This window comes from Dermacentor variabilis, chromosome 10 (assembly GCF_050947875.1).
Source record: "Dermacentor variabilis isolate Ectoservices chromosome 10, ASM5094787v1, whole genome shotgun sequence".
NCBI lineage: Eukaryota > Metazoa > Arthropoda > Arachnida > Ixodida > Ixodidae > Dermacentor > Dermacentor variabilis.
The window spans coordinates 5,395,406-5,415,870 of record NC_134577.1 but is presented as its reverse complement, the minus strand read 5'-3'; the positions used below and the strand labels follow the sequence as shown (position 1 = coordinate 5,415,870).

Below are 20,465 nucleotides of genomic sequence, written 5' to 3'. Positions count from 1 at the left end.
GTGCTGCAGAGTCTGCAAAATACTGCATATGTCAGCCATGCACAAGACACCATGCCCACACTGCATGGTGTCTTTTTGGTGCCGGTGCAATGATGCTGGAGTCAATGCCACTAGTATGCTTAGTTGCTAGGAGTAGAGTATAAAGCCTAGCCACACAGTGGATGTCGCCCAGTACTCACATTTTTGGAGGTCAATTTCATTTGTGTGGGTGAACGACACTCACACAAATGATTAGCCAAGTGATAGCGGCAATGCTGGCAATGTTTGTGGCAGCACTGGTATACTGAAGATAACGCAACAAGCCACGGACATCAAGCCACACATTTGAAATACCCGGAGCCTCTCCTGTCAACTTTCACTTCTTAACTATGTGCAGTCATGTCAGTTTCTCTGCTCAAAGAAGCAATGACTAAATTGACAAACTAAAGCTTTATTTTGATCAAGACTACTTCGGCTTCTGGCATCAAAAGCAATACTTTCGAAGTTCCCACAAAGGTGATTTTCTCCTCAACTTGAGACGGGTGAAACATCGGGGCAAGCTGGCCGCAGGTCACGGTTTGTAGATTGCCCGTCATATGGTCTCTCGCCAAGGAAGCTTTCCACATTTGAGGACACCTCGATGTGTCTGCTGTTGACAGTTCAGAAGAGCTTCAGGAGATCAGGTTCGATGTCCTGTACAGAAAAAAAAAAGCAGTTAGCATAAAATCAAACTAGAAGATGAAGACAAAATTCCTATAACGAAGTTCCGGCATTTGAGAATTCTACGTTATCTGTATGTCTGAACCAAAGCAGTCTTCAGTTGAGTAGCCACTCTGGCAAGTGAGCTTGTGCAGAGGTAGGCAGTTTACAGTCAGAAGCAGGACTGACAATTCAAAGCACAGTGAAGTTCTCCCTTGCATGGAATGTTTTCATATTTACCGTGGCGTTTCGTCATACACTGCATCAGCTCCATGTGCTTCAAATTTAATTTCCTCTGGTGCTGCCACCAGCAACCCTACTCATCAGCTGATCCTATTCGTAGTAATCTGCTGCAATCGGTAAATGTCAAGTTCATAAGCTGTGGGGTGTAACATTCCAAAACTACACCGTGGTTTACAAAGGATGCTACAGTGCAGGGATCATAGTTATATCTGATCACTTGGGATTCTTTAAAGTGCACCTAAATCTAAGCACAAGTGATTTTGCCGCAATCAATGTGCAGCCACTACTATCGCTCAGCAGTCAAATGCCATAGCCGCCAAGCCATCAGCGGCTATGGCATTTGGAGCAGGCCCTTTTAACATGACAGGACCTTGTGAAGGTGTGCAATTAAGAGTGCCCAAACCACCAGGTTTTGGAAGAGCAGGAATTTTCCAGCATTTATGGTGTGTACAGTTGCAAAGTCTTTACTGAAGGAAACATTTGTGCTCTGGGAAAAAAACTGCCTGGCATGCCCATAAGCAAAATGCGCATTTTACATTTCGTTCACCACTACTCCAAGCAGGGTGGAGAACTGTGTGTGGAAGCCTATCCAATCAACATTTTTCATTGATGAAAGGAATGTGCAAAAGCCTCATAAGGTACATGCTGGCCTTGGTTGGAGAAGAGAACTTAACACAAGGCAGTACATGCACTTGCAGAAAATGCGCAGTTGGTGCAGTACAGTAACTTGTTCCCCTGTTGGAACAATTATTCTACCAAGTGTAAAAGAACCAGACTTTCACAGATGCCTTGAGCACAAAAGAATTTGTGCAGTACTGTCGTGGTGTACTGATGTTATTCTCCATTGGCACCACCTCTTTTGATGAAGGCTAATAATGTTCTTGGCTTTTTTCATGTTACAAAAAGCAACCCAAGGCACTCTGCGATTTTGTGCTGCAGAAAGCTAGCTGTTGCAGCACTGTTTGCATTATCCATGTTCATTATTAGAACAGTTTGTGGTAACGAAATATTTTTGACTTTTTTTTCCACAGAAAACAAATCTACCAGTATATCAGAATTATGATAACTTGCCACCTTAATGGTTTGAGCTACCTATTTGCTCAGTTTGGACTGTCTCTCATTGAAATAGATCTTGAAAGCAACAATTGCATGAACCAGCATGTTTGTGCAATCGGAACAAGGAAAAATATGACCATGAATGTTCATCTTACCAAAGGATCAGTTGTGGGCGCATAGCGGTGAACGGGCTGACCTTCCTTGTCAACAACGAACTTCGTAAAGTTCCATTTGATGGCACTGTGATGAAAGGTTGAGATGAAGTAAATCTCAAGATCTGCTCTTGTTGCCCAGTAACAGAACTCCCCTTTTTAAAACTGGACGCTATGGGTATTCAAGCTGTTTTGACAGCTTCGTGTGCTTTAATATTAGCTTCCATCGACCAATTATGTAACCCAGGCAGATGAACTTACTCTGTTAAGAACCCGGACTGCTTATTCTTGAGGAATTTCCACAAGGGGTGTGCCTTGTCCCCATTGACGTTTATCTTGCTGAACATGTCGAACCTTACGTTGTATTTCTCCACAAACTTCTTTATGTCTGCCTCAGTGCCGGGCTCCTGAAAATTGCAGATATTGAAACAAAGCTACCACAGCAATGAAAAAAAACTGTGCTCTTCCACTTTGTGAAGGATGACCAGCGAAGCTGTGTATGTGGGCCTTTTTATGGCGAACTGCACATCCGCAGGTCGGCCCAGCATTGCACTATCTTCAGAATCGGCCCATGTATGGGGAGTGCTTAATGCCTGCTTCACCTCCACTGTGGGTCGGCCCGCCACTGCACTATCTTCGACATCAGCCCACGTATGGGCAGTGCTTAACACCTGCTTCACCTCTGCCACGGGTCAGCCCGGTATTGCACTATCTTCGGGATTGGCCCACGTATGGGGAGTGCTCAACGCCTGCTGCACCTCTGCCGCGGGTTGGCCTACGTATGGGGAGTGCTTAACGCCTGCTGCCCCTCTGTTACGGGTCGGCCCACCATTGCACTATCTTCGAGTTCGGCCCACGTATGGGGAGTGCTTAACGCCTGCTTCACCTCTGCCACGAGTCGGCCCGGTATTGCACTATCTTCGGGATCGGCTTACGTATGAAAGATTGGTTGTCTACGTGCGGATGCAATCCGCCGGATCCTAGCCATAGACAGCTTCGCTGTGAAATGAAATAACCACTCCAACATCATTGTGAGAAAATAATCCTATGCTGGAGTGAATACCCATTTGAGTGTTTAATTGTGGCATTAATGGCAGTGATGGAACCCAGAACAGCAAACAGCTGAGTGATATTATGGATTCATGGTTTGAAAAATTAGGTGCAGAAAACATGTACCCAAGAAGAATGAAAACGGCTGATCGGTACAAATGCTCAGCGACTAGTGGAACACCGAGCTTTAGTTGCAGAACCGCAAATGTAGTCCAGAATCTTCAGATAGTGAAGTTCTATTCAGACGCAGCAATAAAGAAGTGCATCATATGATAGAGCCATGCCAAATCGACAATTGCAGTAGCACATGTGTAAGCTAGCCTTCAGTTATCCTTCATAAAGAATTGTCATGCCTAAACCTGTGCACCCACGTGTGTCCATGAAAGGTTGGTGCTGCATTCCGTGCATGCACACATTGTCTCTTCATTTTTTGATGCTGTGCGACCTTTTCAGCTGAGAACTGGCATATGAGATGTCTTTATTGTTTCTCTAGCATGCCCAATGTTTCAAGTGAACCAAACCTATTGGGAAGCAAATGGTGTTTATGCAGGAGCTCGTGAGGGCTCTAGGGCTGGCTACACATCGTGCACCACCTCGATATACAGGTTTAATGTTCAAAATCCTGCTGTTTACCAAGTTTAATGTACCTGTGCTCAACACAGGTCACATTTAATATCAAGTACAAACTGCATATTTGTAGTGAATGCAATGAACCCAACAGTATTGAGGAGGCAATTGTTGTGTTAAAGTTATGGGACAAGGAGATTGTGAGAAAAAAAAAAGATTTTTGCAACATGGACATGCAAGCCTGATACTTGGATTTCCAGTTTGTACTGTGTATATAAATAATGTATAATCGTATGATTTTGAAGCACTTTCAAATAAACCATTTAAGATGGCTTAACTGACCTGTGCTGAACAGCTTTGCTGCTGCTTTTGAACTTTGCAATGTAGCCCACATGAAGCTATGTGTGGGGCACTATGCCACATTTGCCGCATGACACTGCTGCTTCAGTATCCAAAATTGAAAAGTAAGTTTTGTTAGTTAAATGGGGTTTAATGGCGCAAAAGCGCCTAAGGCTATGCTGTGCCAAACACGAGGTGTTTTAAAATCTAGTTTATGAAGGAAAAAGCTGTGTTAGTAATCTATATTTTATGCAAAAAGCCAATGTCATCTAGAAATTTACGGATGTCACATAATGGGACTAGCGGATCATCACCTAAAATTAGAGCAGGCTGTAAAGGTATGTGTAGTTGATATAATTTGTGCAAAAGAGCTCGTCTGTGTGTTTCAATATGCGTACATGTCGGTAATATGTGCATAACTGTTACTGGTTCTTGATATTTCTCGCGTGTTGGTGGGTCTTCTTTTTTAAGTAAATAATTGTGTGTGAGGTGTGTGTGCCCAATGCGTAGTCGGCATAAAACTACTTCAATGAACCACTTCTGATGATAACATGACTTCCACTCGCCAACTATGAGTTTTGCGAGATGTAGCTTGTCGGCACAACGGTCCCTTTCGCGTTGCCATTTTGCCGTTAAGGCTTTTCTAATTGCACGAATGCTATCTTTGTATGGAAGTGTTGTGTTTGTTATCTCTTTGTACGCTGCCATCGATGCACATCTATCGGTTGCTTCGTTACCCAGTATCCCAACATGACTTGGTAACCAGCAGAAGCGGATTGATCTCCCGTATTTGTTAAGCACGACCATGTTTAGTATATCCCCTAACAGGGGTTCACACTCGGATTTCAGATTTAGAGCCTTCAGTGTACTTGAAGAATCAGTGTATATGACCGTGTTTTTGTGCTTGCCAGTGATAATCTTTTTAACTACAACCCATACACTATAAACTTCAGCAGGAAAACAGAGGCATGTTTTGGTAGATAAATATTTCTTTCCCAATTTTCTGTTACAGCCCCTACACCCACGTGTTCTTTTGTTTTGAAGCCATCAGTTAGTTAGTTAGTTAGTTAGTTAAATGGGGTTTAATGGCGCAAAAGCAGCTAAGGCTATGCTGTGCCAAACACGAGGTGTTTTAAAATCTAGTTTATGAAGGAAAACGCTTTGTTAATAACCTATATTTTATGTAAAAATCCAGTGTCATGTAGAAATTTACGGACGTCACATAATGGGACTAGTGGATCATCACCTAAAATCAGAGCAGGGTGTAAAGGTATGTGTAGTTGATATAATTTGTGCAAAAGTGTTCATCTGTGTGTTTCAGTCTGCGTACATGTGAGTAATATGTGCATAACTGTTAGTGGCTGTTGACATTTCTCGCATGTTGGTGTGTCTTCTTTCGTAAGTAAGTAATTGTGTGTGAGGTGTGTGTGCCCAATGCGTAGCCGGCATAAAACTACTTCGATGAACCGCTCTTGATGATAACACGACTTCCACTCGCCAACTATGGGTTTCGTGAGATGTAGTTTGTTGTCAGCACAACGGTCCCATTCGCGTTGCCATTTCGCCGTTAAGGCTTTTCTAATCGCACGGATGCTATCTTTGTATGGAAGTGTTGTGTTTGTTATATCTTTGTTCTCTGCCATCGATGCACATCTATCGGCTGCTTCGTTCCCCGGTATCCCAACATGACTTGGTACCCAGCAGAAGCGGATTGATCTCCCATATTTATTCAGCGCGACCATGTTTAGTATATCCCCTAACAAGGGTTCACACTCAGATTTCAGATTTAGAGCTTTCAGTGTACTTAAGGAATCAGTGTATATGACTGTGTTTTTGTGCTTGCCAGTGATAATCTTTTTAACTGCAACCCATACAGCATAAACTTCAGCAGTGAAAATAGAAGCATGTATTGGTAGACGGACACTTGTTTCCCAATTTTCTGTTACGGCCCCTACACCCACGTGTTCTTTTGTTTTGGAGCCATCAGTGTAGAATTCCGTGTGATTCTGATATTTGTCCTGAAGAGCATGGAATTCTTGTATAATGTGTTCGCATGGAGTGTCTGTTTTCCTTAAATGTGTTAATGTCCAGTCGAACAACTGTGTGAAATCGTACCGCGAAGCCAACCGTTGTGGTTTCTTGGCAACCTGGAGGACTTCGTGGGGAATGTCATAATCCCGACAGTATTGCTCATACCGCAGGACAAGTGGCCTAATCATGTTCGGTTTATTTGTAGAGTGTAAGTGGTGAGTTGCAATGTGTGAGGATATTGTAGCATATGTGTTCCTGTGATGACTGAATGCTGAGTACGTAGGAAAAAGTGAGTAATGCTCTGCACTGCTGTAATGAGGGTTCATTACACTCGACGTATAAACTTTGAATAGGTGAAGTTCTGTAGGTACCACTTTCCAGTCGCAGTCCAAGGTTATGTACTGGATCAAGTCGCTGGATGTAGGACTGTCTGGCTGAGCCGTAAACCACGAAGCCATAGTCTAAAAGGCTACGCACAAGAGACTGGTAAATACGTAAAAGACAGGTTCGGTCGGAACCCCAGCGCTTACGAGATAAAACTTTGAGGATATTCAATGCTTTATTACCCTTAATCATTAGTGTTTTAATGTGGGCTAGGAAGTTTAGTTTGGTATCAAAGGTTACTCCTAAAAACTTATGGTCTTGTTTCACCAGCAGTATGACGTCATTCAATTTTAGGGCTGGATCACTGTGTAGCCCTCGTTTCTGAGAGAACAAAACCGCAACTGTTTTCTGTGTGGAGAAACACTATTTTTGTTAGCCCATTGTGCAAGTTTATTTATTGTGAGTTGAAGCTGCCTTTCACAGGTTAGCAAATTTGAGGCGCGGCAAGCCAGTTGGAGATCGTCTACGTAAACAGAGTGCATAAGAGAAGACGGTATAATCTGATAAACTGAGTTCATTTTTACTATAAACAGTGTCGTGCTGAGAACACAGCCTTGTGGAATGCCATCTTCCTGTGTAAATGTATGAGAATGTACTGAACCCAGACGTACCTAAAATGTTCTCTTAGACATAAAATCAGCTACGCAATTCAGCATTTTACCACGGATGCCGAGGTCGGCCAGGTCTCTTAAAATTCCATATCTCCATGTGGTATCATAGGCTTTTTCTAAATCGAAGAAAACTGCAAGACAGTGTTGTTTGTGCAAAAATGCATATCGAATTTCATGTTCTAGATGGACAAGATTGTCAGTAGTTGAACAACCCTTTTTATATCCACACTGGTGGGGGTCAATAAGGTTCCTTGATTCTAAAATAAATGAGAGTCTTATATTGATAATGCTTCCATATGGCTTTGCCAAACAGCTTGTGAAGGCAATACGTCTGTAGCTGCTTGCGGATGTTGGGGATTTATTGGCTTTTAGAAATGGAACTACTATTGCCTTTTTCTACTCTTCTGGCATTATGCCATATTCCCAGATTAAGTTAAAAAATTTAAGGAGAGCGTCTACAGATGCTTGAGATAGATGAGCCAGCATGGCGTAGTGAATACAGTCGTGACCTGGTGCTGTGTTTTTCCCTGCAGAAAGAACACTGTTTATTTGTTGTTGTGCGAGAGGGAATTCTACGGTTCACTTGATGCGCCAGTATTAGGCAGCTTCTGTTTTTCAGCAGACTGTTTGTATTGTAAAAATTCCTTTGTATAATTCCCTGAACTGGATACATCGCGGAAATGTTCTCCAAGTATATCTGCCTGTTCTTGTATTGTTGTTTGTGTTCCTGGACTTGTAACGGTATTTTGTAAGATAAGTACTGTCCTCTGAATTTCCTCACCTGGTCTCACATTCGTTTCGATGCGACCGTACTATTAATTGATATATATTTTTGCCATGATGATTTTTCAGCTTGTCTTCTAATGAATCGTGCTTTGGCTTTGGCTTGTTTAACGTTTAAGAGGTTGCAATAAGTGGGGTACCTCCGTAGGATTCCCCAGGCCTTATTTTGTTCTTTTTTAGCATTGGTACACTCCTTTGTCCACCAGGGGTTTAGCTTTTTGCGCACAATGCCCGATGTGGTATCGCCTTTTCTGCCACTGAGATTATTACCTCAGTGAATTTTTTGTTAAGTTCATGAACGCTTAGGTCTGGCGAAAAGACATCTTCCAGTTTCGAATTTTCCGTAAAGAACGGCCAGTTAGCAAGCTTTAGTTTCCATCGGCGTGGCCTAGTGGTTAAGGTTGGTGGCGATGATAAGTGTTCAATGACTGCTGGTAAGTAATCACTACCATATGACGTGTCGAGGGCCTCCCACTTAAAGATCATTAAATAGAGATGGTGAGCAAAAAGAATCTAAACAACTAAAACTGCAGGAAATTGGTGAAAAGTACGTTTGGGCACCTGAATTTAAAAGGCAGATATCATTGGATAAGATAATATCTTCAACCAGCTGTCCTCTTTGCTTAGTTTTGACGCTGCCCCAAAGAGTACAATGAGCATTAAAATCCCCTACTAAAACAAATGGTTCCGGTAATTGATCTGTTAGATTTTCTAATTGTTTAGTAGTGAAGTGAGTGTGGGGTGGAATATACAGTGAGCAAATGGTGATGGTTTTGTAAGATAGAATGGTGACAGCTACGGCTTCTGAAGATGTATTCAATTGGACATTTTGGGTAGGAGTGCCGCCCTGCACGACTGTAGCCACTCCGCCTGACAAACGGCTGGAACATTCGCAGTCCCTTCGGACAACGGTGAAACTTTTGAGAATTTGGCTATTTTTCGGACTGAGATTTGTTTCCTGAAGACGTACAGCAACTGGTGAAAAGACCTTGATGATGTCTTTGATGTCACCTAGATTGTGTATGAGACCTCTACAATTCCAATGGATAATAAAAGCCATTTTGAAATTGAAAGATAAGAAATGGCACTATGGAAAGAATAAGAGGTGAGATATTAGGTGACATGGATTTAAAAAGGCTTATACAAATAAGCAATAACCTTTAAGTTATCGCTTTGTTATTTTGTCCCTCTTACCGCGCTCTCGAGAGTGCTTGTCCTTCGGTGTCAATGACACCGGGGTTTTTGTGTCGACCTCCATTGCTCTCCCTGAAGCACTGGAGGACCGAGAGTTTGGCGCCGAAACACGTGTCTCGGGCCTTGGGGTTCGTTTGATTTTAGGGCCCTGCAGAACTGGTGTCTGCAGGGCCTCAGAAGATGATGGAACTGCACTGGCTGCTTCCACTATGGGGGTGGGAGGCGTCACTAAGGGACCACTGTGTGTGGGGGCTCGCAGGACTCCTCAGGCCTCTGTGACGATGCCCCCACCTTCGTCACATCGGCATAACTTCTTCGCGGAAGGTACGATAGCCGCTTTCTGGCTTCATGGAATGCGATTTTTTCTTTGACAGTTAGAGGAATTACTTTTTTTATTTTTTCCAGCAAGGGCAGGACTGCGAATAAGCTGCATGATCTCCCTTGCAGTTAACACAAAGTGGGAAACAGGTGCAATTGTCAGTTTGGTGATCGTTGCAACTGCACTTAGCACAAGTTGTTTGTCCTCGACATGCATGCGAAGCATGTCCAACCCTTCGACATTTGAAACATCGTCTGGGGTTCGGGATATATGGTCTAACATTTACCTTTACATAACCTGCATCCAGCGAGGTAGGCATTACACTTGTTCGGAAGGCGAGTATAACATGTTTTGTGGGGATTTCTTGGTTGTTCCTGCGGATGACAATTCTTTGGACTTTAGTAACATTTTGTTCCTGGAAACCTTCCAGTAGTTCTTCGTCGCTCAAGCCAATAAAGTCTTCCTCCGATATCACACCCCTGCTTGTATTAAGTGTTCTGTGCGGTGAAATTGTCACTGTTGCGTTCTGAAAGTTCTGTTAGCTTTTGCGCTTGTTCTTTGTCATTTAGTTCTAGGAGGAGGTCCCCGCTAGGCATTTTTTAGGCTTTGTATGAAGGTCCGATTTTTTCTTTTAGACACTTGGCCACTAGGAATGGAGAGAGCTTTCTCACTGGTACGTTGTTTTCGCTGTGCAGCACATTGAACTTGGGAAATGATGGAGCATTGCTCCGAAAAGAGACCTGGAATGTTGCTTCGGTGCGGCATCTTTTCAGACGCCGATCATAGAGAATAGAGGCTTGCGCTGCCATGAGAAAAATGTGTATGTTCGGCAACAGCGCCGACCGCCCACCACGGAGCTCAACGCGGGGACGCGGCAGAGCTTGTGTAGAAGTCTGCACGACGCCAGTCGTACTGCGGTCACTATAACCAAATATGGTGTACCCAAGGTAGGATAGCCACACAAAGTTAACCCTTGCCACCGTGGAGAAAGGAAGTAAATGGAAGGGAGAAAAAGACAGGAAAGGTCAAAAAGTGAGAGATAAAGACGAAGATTTGAGGAGAGAGAAACAGGAAAAGGAAAAGGCGACTGCCGAATTCCCCCAAGTGGGTTATTCTGGAGGTGCAGTCTACGTGAAGCAGAGGCCAAAGAGGTGTGTTGCCTCCGCCGGGGGGCCTTAAAGGTCCGAACACCCGGCATTGGCTCAACCCCCAGGATCCCCCTTTCCCCGGACACGGCTAAGCCGCGCACGGCTACACGCGGGAGGGTCCAACCCTCATGTGCTCGGGTACATGGTGTCACAACACACCATACGCCTGCTGACGCAAACGCCCCTGCAAGGGGAACAGTAAGTTTTCGGACAATTCATACACAGGACATAAATGTGATACAATAAGCAAGTCTGCCTATACAGAATGCCAACTGCATGTAATGGATCATGAATGCGATTCTTGTGCCAGCAGCAACATATGTATCTGCAGCGTCATGTGCCAGAATAATGCAGTGTGTGCCAGCAATCACTAAGTGTGATGCCAGAGCAGATGAAGGTTTTCAAATATCTGTGAGAATGAAGAAAGCAAAGCCAGTGCTGTTAATTGCAAAGCTACAGTGCCTTATTGCAACAAAGCTGTAAACAAAAAGTACTTCAAAGGTCATCAGCATATTTCTAATATGAGAGCATGGCACCCACAGAGCTGCACAATATGGTAGCATGGTGCATATATGTACTTTCACAAGGTGCTGTACCCACACCCACACAATGGTTGAAATGCATTACATGTTGCTACAACGACAGTCTGTGCGCAGTGAAAAACTTGAACAGCCATGTAACTGACAGCTTACAGCCTTCCTTTGTTACAGCACTCTTAAATGGCAAATTACACCTTTAGAACTGATTTTAAAAAATGAAGAAAAGGACACTGGTATCTTTAAAAAAAAGATGGCCTTTTCTCCATATGTACACTGCAGTTTCTCTTAAAGACTAATCCCATACGGTTTCTTTAACATCCAGCGTGCCTCTGAAAAGACCTGAAGTGTTTCACTGTAAAAAATGTTGAAAGTTCACTGCTCACTGAATTTGCCCATTTTGGCATGCAATGAAAATTCCAATGAATGTGAGCTTACATGGAACTTGCAGTAATAGGTATGTGAGGAAGGAAGCCAGAGGTCAGTACAAGGTTCAACTTTTGATTGACACGAAAATTTTTTAAAGAATTTTTTTGAACAGCACAACTGAGTTGCGCCTAATGATACACACCTGACCCCCGAACTGATTGCAGGGAAAAGCGAGAATGCGAAGACCCTCTGACTCGGCGTACTTCTCGTGAAGTTCAACGAGCTGCACGTAGTTCTTGTTGGTTTTTCCTCATTTGGACGCAACATTGACAATGAGTGCCACGTGACCTCTGCACAGGAAAGTATGAGATTACGCACATAAAGAGCTGGCATGGCAATGACTGGTGCTGCCCAAAGCCCCTTAAACTTCGTAAAGTAGTGCTACGCTTTGAAGAATGCCGCATCGCCATTGACCTAATGGCATCACGTGGGCCCTCGCGCCAGCTTCGTTTGTTTACAGTCACGCTTCAGCGCCATTTTTGCTTGAGAAGCATCTACGGAGTGGGGAGGAGTGCACGTTGGCACCGTTGCTCTTCTGTGTTGTTTTGGTTTGCGAACGCCTTGAACTTTTGTGGTAAGTGCGACGTCGCTTCATGGTATTTTGTATCACCATAACCTGCCGTGCCTTCGTATGCCAAAATAATTTCAGCAAGGACAAGAAGCTCTTCTCGATACCGTCCTGTAAGCACTACAGGTTAGGAAGAAAGACATGGATTCATCGAATTGGGAGGAATAACTTCAGACCAACATTCTCCACGCGACTATACGAAGTAGTTGCGAGTCTCTAACGGGATAGTCCTATGTGACATGTACTTTGTCTATATAAATAGCACGGTCATATTTGGTGCGCTTAATCATATTGTACGCCAACAGGCTTTAATTCGCGGGCCACGAGGCTGCGTGTGAAAACGTGATTATGAAACCTTTAGGCTTCAGCGCATTCCTTTTGACAAAATTTGAGGCTCGAGCGTGAACGCTCACCTTAGGAAAGCAACTCTCTGCATTTTGTGGTTATAACTAGCCTTCTTTAGAGCGAATAGCTTTGTTTGCCTCTTTTGTTCGTGTTTGTCATTGGCAGTCGCCCTGTGGACTTGCGATACAAAGGAAAAGTGTGCGTGCTCTCCCGAAACCGCATTCATCACCGAACGACAGCATCACAAGTCTTTGAGACGTACATGCTAATTCGTGCAAGGTTGCAAGTGTGTGTAGGTTCAAATGCGGTGGTGGAGCGCTCACAAAAAAAATTTGCGGTCACCCGCTTGTTCATTGGCTGGTTTAGTAGTCTTTCGCTTGTTTGCTCAACTATTAGCTAATTCGACCACTATGTCTGAGACGCGTAATGAGACAACAAATGGTGCCTCAATTGAATGACTGCATCATTTCACTAACCACAACTTCAGCCGCGTCATGGAGCGGCAATTCTTTGTGCGGCCATCACGCTAGTCCTATCTCTCAAATGTTATTTCAGAGTGAGCGACCATCCTCAATGCATGCACCTTAGTGCAACTCAGTTCGCGACAAGGAAGTCACTTCATGAACGGACGCGCTAATCTTATTCGTGATGAGTCACTAACCTAAAAAGATAATGCACTTGTTTGAGCCTGAATGAAGCACTGTTGCCGCATTATCACTTCGCGAACGAATACTAAAAAACTTATTTAATTCTCTATATACACAGAATCCGAATTCGATAATCGGCCGCGCATATTTCTGTCGACTTTGAGGCACATGAAACATAATAGCATCATTGCCCAACTCTGAGCCTTTGCGCATGCTTAGAAGATTGGCAAGCGCGCATGTTGGCGGCACTGTAGCTTGTAATACTCATTAGAACCTTCAGAGCAGCAATCGCTCGTGCCCTCTGTCAACCTTTGTACGTCATAGGTGGTACGTGCTGCGAATTCACATGGTAAGGACGCCGCAAATTATTTAGGCTACGAATTATTTAGGTCACGATGTTGGCATTCGATCGTAAATGTGTTATTTACAACCATTTGCAAAAACATCTTGCGACACTCACTTGACAAATGTTGCTTACCTAATTGTAGCACACGTGATACATTTGGAGTCGTCGTGGCACAGTGTTAGCGCTCATTCAGATACTCCTTTAAAAAACAATTATCAAAACAGGAAAGAAAAAAATCTCCCGTTACTGAATTTGTATAACCGTCCATATAGAAATTCTATGCTGTACACAAAGTTACTAGGAGATAGAAAGCCAACGCGAATGCCTAAAGCGCACCGCTTTGCTATGCCTGCATTCACGCTGCGAAAGGTCGTCTGCTACGCTCGAGCGGTGTAGGCGGCGCCACGGTTGAGGAGGGAGCGTGAACGAGGAGAAACGAGGAGGAGTAAAGCCGGAGGAGGAGAGTGTCGCTACTTTACGAAGTTTAAGGGGCTTTAAACATAATGCAACTTCAGCCAGTTGCTGCATTTACACGTGCACACTTGTTAGAATCACATTTTTGGCAATGACTGTTTAAACGCCATAACATTTGAACACTCGGTAAGGAGTCTTAAGTATTTAGCGCGACACTGAAAATATGCACGACGCTATCGATTCGTGGCTATATTGAATAGAGCCAACGTTTCGGAAAGCTCGAGCTTTTTTTTACAGGCTGACAGACAAGCGTTGTCGGGACGTGAAAGGTGGTCCGAGGCAGCTGCGCCGGTTAACTATTCTCAAATGCAGTTAACAATTAACCAGTGCGCCCACTTGTATTTGTCGAGAGACACTTCATTGCCGTCGATGTCAACGGCTGCGAAGTCGTAGATAGAGGACGCGTCCTTCCAGCTTTCGTCAGCGGCCGCCTGTAAACAACGATAACACTCGTGTATGATAAAGCAACACTTTGTTAAATAACAATCGCCGACTAGTCGAAAGACTGTACCTTACCATGATTTTGCGAGCTAGCACCACGGTCCCTATCCTGGAAAGAAAAGGGCGACGAATAGTATTGAACGACAAATCGGTACTCTTGCGCACCAAGCAACGGCCCCAACACAACTGCATACTTAAGGGCGGGGCAAGTGTATCGAGTCGATACATGAGGCAACGTCGAGTTTCGACCGCACGGACCATCCATCTACCGTTCCTGCTGACCGCTTCACCGCCCAAGGGAAAAACTGAATGGCAAGCAAGGATTTGCACTATCGCCCATGCTTTTAATCGTCGCTCATGCGCGGTTAGCGAGTACTACAGGAAGTGGGTGCGCTACACAGCATAGTCTCGGTTCGACTGACCTTGATGCGTCGACGAGGCGAGGAAAAACGGCGATACAGAGAGCTGAAAACATGTGGACGAGACACCAAAAGCCAGGCAAATCTTGCCTGTATATTCTAAAACCTCCCTTTTAAAATTGTCCTAATGGCCAAAAACTAACTTCCAGGGCACTCGAAAGCGTCCTTAAAGCGCTGTATTGTGTTGCTCAGGCTCACCTGTGCGCTTACGGCTGGCGTTCACTTATGGAAAGTACGCGAACCGTTGCTTGTTCTCTGCAGCGCATTTGCATGATCCAAGTGCGCATGCGTTGTACCCTAGCGACGAGCGCCGCAAACGCTTTGTACGGCGTCGGTGTTTCGTGCAGCGTATGACGCGCGCGTGTGCAATAGCGCGGACAGCCTGCAGCATTGTCGACTGTGCCGACGATCACAATATTTGCGCTGTTTCACTAGAAAATTCAGCTGTTCACAATGATATTCAGTTAACGTGCGGTATGTTACAATATAGGTTCACACGACACTGATGTCGATAAGATTAGACTTTCGTGCCGACGACGCCGGCAAAACCAGTGTGCCGATCGCCGTGGGATCGGCCGCCGAATGAGAACATCGCACCGACAACGGCCGGGAATGTCTAATGCGCTTGTGTATCCATTTATTGACGTGCAAATTGAGTCGAAACGTACTTCCTAAGTTCAAATTCACGATTTCCAGCCCTTATCAGCCGTCCACATCAAGCTTGAGGCGGTTTCGATCTCGTTCAGCGCATAACAGCCTAGGTACAAGTTCTTCCACTGCCGGCGGACCTGAAACATTATTTTTTTTTTATTACGGGGTTTTACGTGCCAAAACCACTTTCTGATTATGAGGCACGCCGTAGTGGAGGACTCCGGAAATTTCGACCAGCTGGGGTTCTTTAACGTGCACCTAATCTAAGCACACGGGTCTTTTCGCATTCATTTCGCCCCCATCGAAATGCAGCCGCCGTGGTCGGGATTCAATCCCGCGACCTCGTGCTCAGCAGCCCAACATCATAGCCACTGATCGAGCAACCACGGCGGGTGACCTGAAACATAGGATAAGCGCAAGTGAGACGAATTCGGAAACTGCTTTTATAGTTCAGTCCTGGCCATACCGACTTGAACTAAAGCACTCTTAGACGCACATACAAAAAAATTGAAGGACGCTTAGGCTTCGCCTTTAAGAGTGGAACGCGATAGCATTCAAAGATCCCTGACAGCTTCTCACGATTCCCGGCAACTGCAGCGTATATAACCGCAATGTTTACCGGGAAACTCTATGCACGAAGGCAGGCTTTCTGGTCGAAACGCGGCACACGGCCTCTTGCAGGTGCCGCGATGCGCGGAGGCGAGCGCCCTCTGGAAGTATTTCAAGGAAGTGGGCGCGCTGCTCCGTGGACTCTGAGATATTTACGCACCGGCGTGCGCAAATGGCGGACGCCATCTCCGTTCTGTGAATTGTATGAACGCTAGAAAAGAGCGTTTTTTGAGTTTTCGCGTTACAGAATTATGTTTTCTCGTATATTCAAATTACAATCCGAGAGCCATCATGTCTGTACGTTAATTGTGTGTAAGTCGTAAGCGCGTTACAGAAGGCTTTGTAGACAAGTTATCACTACAGTCCATTTTTTGTCGAACTTTATTGAACTATTTAGTGCAAGCACAACAGAAATTGGAATACTTTGTTGTCAAATGTTATAATAGTAGATTAGTGGTTGTGCCATAATATGTGAAATAATCAATGACAGCCTTGTAAGGGTAGTTGAAGATGTCTTTCCTTGAATTGCATAGATCCATTCACCAGAGAACTGTGCCTTAATTGACTGATCTTGCTATGGTCCCGCTCTGGTATCTGAAGTAGAAGCATGTACTACGTAAGTTCCAGAAATTGGACATGTATAACTATTGTTTGGGTGGTGAATATTGGACCAGACGCTTTGTGGCCTCTAAACACTAAATACGCAGCGCAGATGCAAACGCAGTCTCATATGTTATTTAGCCTCCAAACACGATGGAAGAATACTTTAGGTGAGCGAACGACGCCGGGAGCCACAGCGCGCCAATGCTCTACTTTCAAAGCGCGTCACCAGTGACGCTCCGAACTGAGCTCAAGGTACTCGGTTAGAAGGAGAGGCGGCAATGGAGCATATAGGAACCGTGATGAGGGAAAAATTTACAAAACAGACAAATGGTACATGCAGTACGTCGGAGAGGGATAGCCCGGTCAACCCACTGCTTTCGCTTGGACAAAAAGAGTGGGAAAGGGCGGAGAAGAGAGTACCAAGTAGCACATCGGCAGGCCCCGATGGTATTCCAATTATGTTAATAAAGAAATTGGGCCCGAAATCTAAGAAAGCATTAAGTGAGGTGGTGAGCAAAATGCTAGTGGATGGTAAAGTACCTGACGAATGGAGGCTAAGTAGGATGAGAATGATATATAAGGGAAAGGGGGACAAAGCTGACATAAATAACTACCGGCCTATAACAGTGACGTCAGTGGTTTACAGGGTGGTTATGCAGATTATAAAGGACAGACTGCAGGCATGGGTAGAGAACGAGGGGGTACTTGGAGAGCTACAAAATGGGTTCCGGAAGCATAGGAGGCTAGAAGATAATCTGTTCTCGCTAACACAGTGCATTGAAATAGCTGAAAAGGAACACAGACCCCTATGGCTGGCTTTTTTGGACATCAAGGGAGCCTATGACAGTGTACTTCAAGAGGGCTTGTGAGGCATTCTGGAAACGTTAGGAGTGCAAGATGGAGTAACCAATTCCTTAAAAGATATCTATAAAGGTAACCGAGTGATTATATACAATGGGAAAAGCAGGTTTCGGAGCCTGTGATGATTCGGCGGGGGCTTAGGGGGTGCCCATTGTCACCTCTGATGTTTATGCTGTACCTACAAGGTCTCGAGGCCAAAATACAGCAAAGCGGACTCGGCTTCAACCTATCATTTCTCAAGCAAGGAAAATTGATTGAACAGTCATTACCAGGACTGATGTACGCGGATGATATTGTATTAATGGCTGACAATGCAGGAGATCTGCAGGAATTAATGGACATATGTGGTACAGAAGGAGACAGATTAGGCTTGAAGTTTAGCAAAGAAAAATCAGCAGTCATGATTTTTAATGATAACATTTGTGGCGAGCATAAGATACAGGAGGCCACGCTGGAGATAGTCGATAAATACAAGTACCTTGGGGTGTGGATAAATAATGGCATTGAGTATCTGACAGAGTACGAAAAATATCTAACGACTAAAGGTAACAGAAGTGCAGCGATTATGAAGAGTAGGGCACTGTGGAACTACAATAGGTACGAGGTAGTACGAGGGATATGGAAGGGGGTAATGGTACCAGGCCTGACTTTTGCCAATGCAGTTCTATGTATTAGAACAGAGACCCGGCAACAGTTGGAAATTAGGCAACGTGGTGTGGGTAGGCTCGCTCTGGGAGCACATGGCAAGACACCAAATCTTGGAGTGCAGGGGGATCTGGGATGGTCTTCTTTCGAGGGCAGAGAGGCTAGTAGCAAGATAGCATTTGAGGAGCGATTGAGAAAAATGGGGGAAATTCGGCGGGCTAGGAAGGTTTTCAGTTACTTATACACGAGGAATGTTGACACGAGGTGGAGGAAGCGAACTAGAAAATTGACAAGCAAATACTTGGGCAGCAGTGGGGGGACAGGTAAGGAATCATCCGTCAAGAAAAAGGTTAAGGAGACAGAGAGGGGTATGTGGAGTACAGAGATGCAAACCAAATCGGCATTGGAGACATACAGGACGTTTAAGCAAGAAATAGCCAAAGAAAATATTTACGATAACTCTAAGGGAAGCTCATTGTTGTTCGAAGCCAGGACAGGTGTACTGAGGACTAAAACGTACCGAGCCAGATACCAGGAGATAGATTTGGTGTGCGAGGCGTGTAGAGAGGAGGAGGAAACGGCGGAACACGTGATACTTGCTTGTAAACAACTTCACCCTGCAGTTGAATCTAACGGGGAACTATTCAAAGCCTTGGGTTTTAAAGACAGTGAAAGTAGAATAGACTTTGAACAGGTAGAAATAACTAAACGGAGGCTATATGATTGGTGGACAATATCAACGCAAAAGTAAAGGAGTAAATACATAGGTATGCATGCATATAGAACCATTAAAGGCTAGGTGGCGCGCGCCGCCGCCGCCCGATTCAAAGGGTTGAGCCACAATCATCCATCCATCCATCCATCCATCCTCGGTGTTCCGTAGGCGCCTGAAAGCAGACGGCGGACGCGCAATCTATGCGCGCAATTTGCCGCGCTAGTCCCTGTACCGATTTAAGCTGTAACTTCAGCCGCGCCCGCGCAAAGTCCATCAAATATGTGTTCACTGACGGCTCTTATATATGCCCACTTTAAAGAACGCCGGGCTAGGTGAAATAACCATTTATCGTCGCTGTTTCAGCCTGTGTTAAAAAGCAGCACGTAGAAGTCCCGATCAAAATTTTACGGGACGCATATTTTCAGAAAAATGTTTATTGTAGTTCTACAGTTAAACCGCGTTAGTTGCGTGGTATTGCTACAAGCAGATAGCGCATGCCAAACCCCTCATACATTCACTCATTCCAGGTGACTGCAGACTATACAGCATATAAATTCTTTCCGAGCACTCGTTCGCGTTCCTGAAAATTTCGAGCATGAGCGCACTACGGGCACTAGTCTCGCGCGCCCTCTCTCGTCGCGCCGAGTTACCAGAACGCCGCCCGCGCCCTTCCACAGAGTGCTGACAGCGCTCCGTTCTCTCGCCCATAGAGTTTCCTACAAAATTTTGTAGGAAACTCTATGCTCTCGCCTAGCCTATCTTCCACCATGCCTCCAAATAAGCGTCGCAAAAATCTTGCGCCAGGGGGCGGAATTCGCCTTTCTTCAGGTTATCTACGCGTGTCACCACGAAACATAGAGTTTCCTACAAAATTACTAGAGGGAACTCTGGCGCTAGTGTCTACGTGAGCTACAATGGGAGCGGTTGTCCCAGCATGGGAATTATGGGAAGTACATGGATTTGCCTAAACTTCGTCCTTTTTGGCTTCAAACGGCTTTGTGACTTAGTAAACTCGTCATTTTCAACAGTTTATTGCGTAATAAATAATTAAATAAACATCATTAAAATTGCCCGACTGCAGGATTCGAACACAGGGACTCTAGTACAGAAGCCTGATATTGAAACCATTAAGCCACGGATGCATGTATCGACAAGAGAATGAAACGCACTTATGAATTTATCGCGGGCATGCCAGTGCTTTGAGACGCTTGGTGCGTTTCGATTTGGGCACATAAACAAGCTCAATCATTGCAATTAATAGCAATTGTACGCGTTCCCCGGCGTCTTCTACACTTCGAAGAATATAGATTGCGCTGAAATATACGACAATAAGATTTATATAGCGTAATATACAAAGCCACAAGAACTTCTGAATCCACAAGCACGAAGATCAGACAAATCCATGTACTTCCCATCATTCCCATGGTAGGACAACGACTGCAGCGCCAGAGTTCCCTCTAGTAATTTTGTAGGAAACTCTATGCCACGAAAGAGACGTTCACACGCCTTGGATATGACTCTGCCTAGGCACTCTGGAGGAGTTTCTTAGCGCGCGTTGTATTCGTTTGTCCCCAGACATGCCGGCATTGCGGAGTGGCTCAGCATGGCTCAGACGCTGGCT

At 44.8% G+C, this 20,465-nt stretch overlaps 1 pseudogene across 3 annotated transcripts; it reads right to left on the bottom strand.

Annotated features, from left to right (window-relative positions):
- Window positions 1-410: 410 nt before the first annotated feature.
- Window positions 411-15,081, bottom strand: LOC142559763 (glutathione peroxidase-like; annotated as a pseudogene). 3 transcript variants are annotated; one of them, XR_012823242.1, is made up of 7 exons: window positions 14,959-15,081; window positions 14,417-14,450; window positions 14,237-14,331; window positions 11,663-11,810; window positions 2,391-2,536; window positions 2,133-2,217; window positions 411-672 (listed from the first exon to the last, which is right to left on the bottom strand). The product of XR_012823242.1 is annotated as a glutathione peroxidase-like, transcript variant X3 (transcript). The 3 variants fall into 3 exon arrangements; XR_012823241.1 differs by lacking the exon at window positions 14,959-15,081 and adding an exon at window positions 14,764-14,952; XR_012823240.1 differs by lacking the exon at window positions 14,959-15,081 and adding an exon at window positions 14,536-14,621.
- Window positions 15,082-20,465: the final 5,384 nt, after the last annotated feature.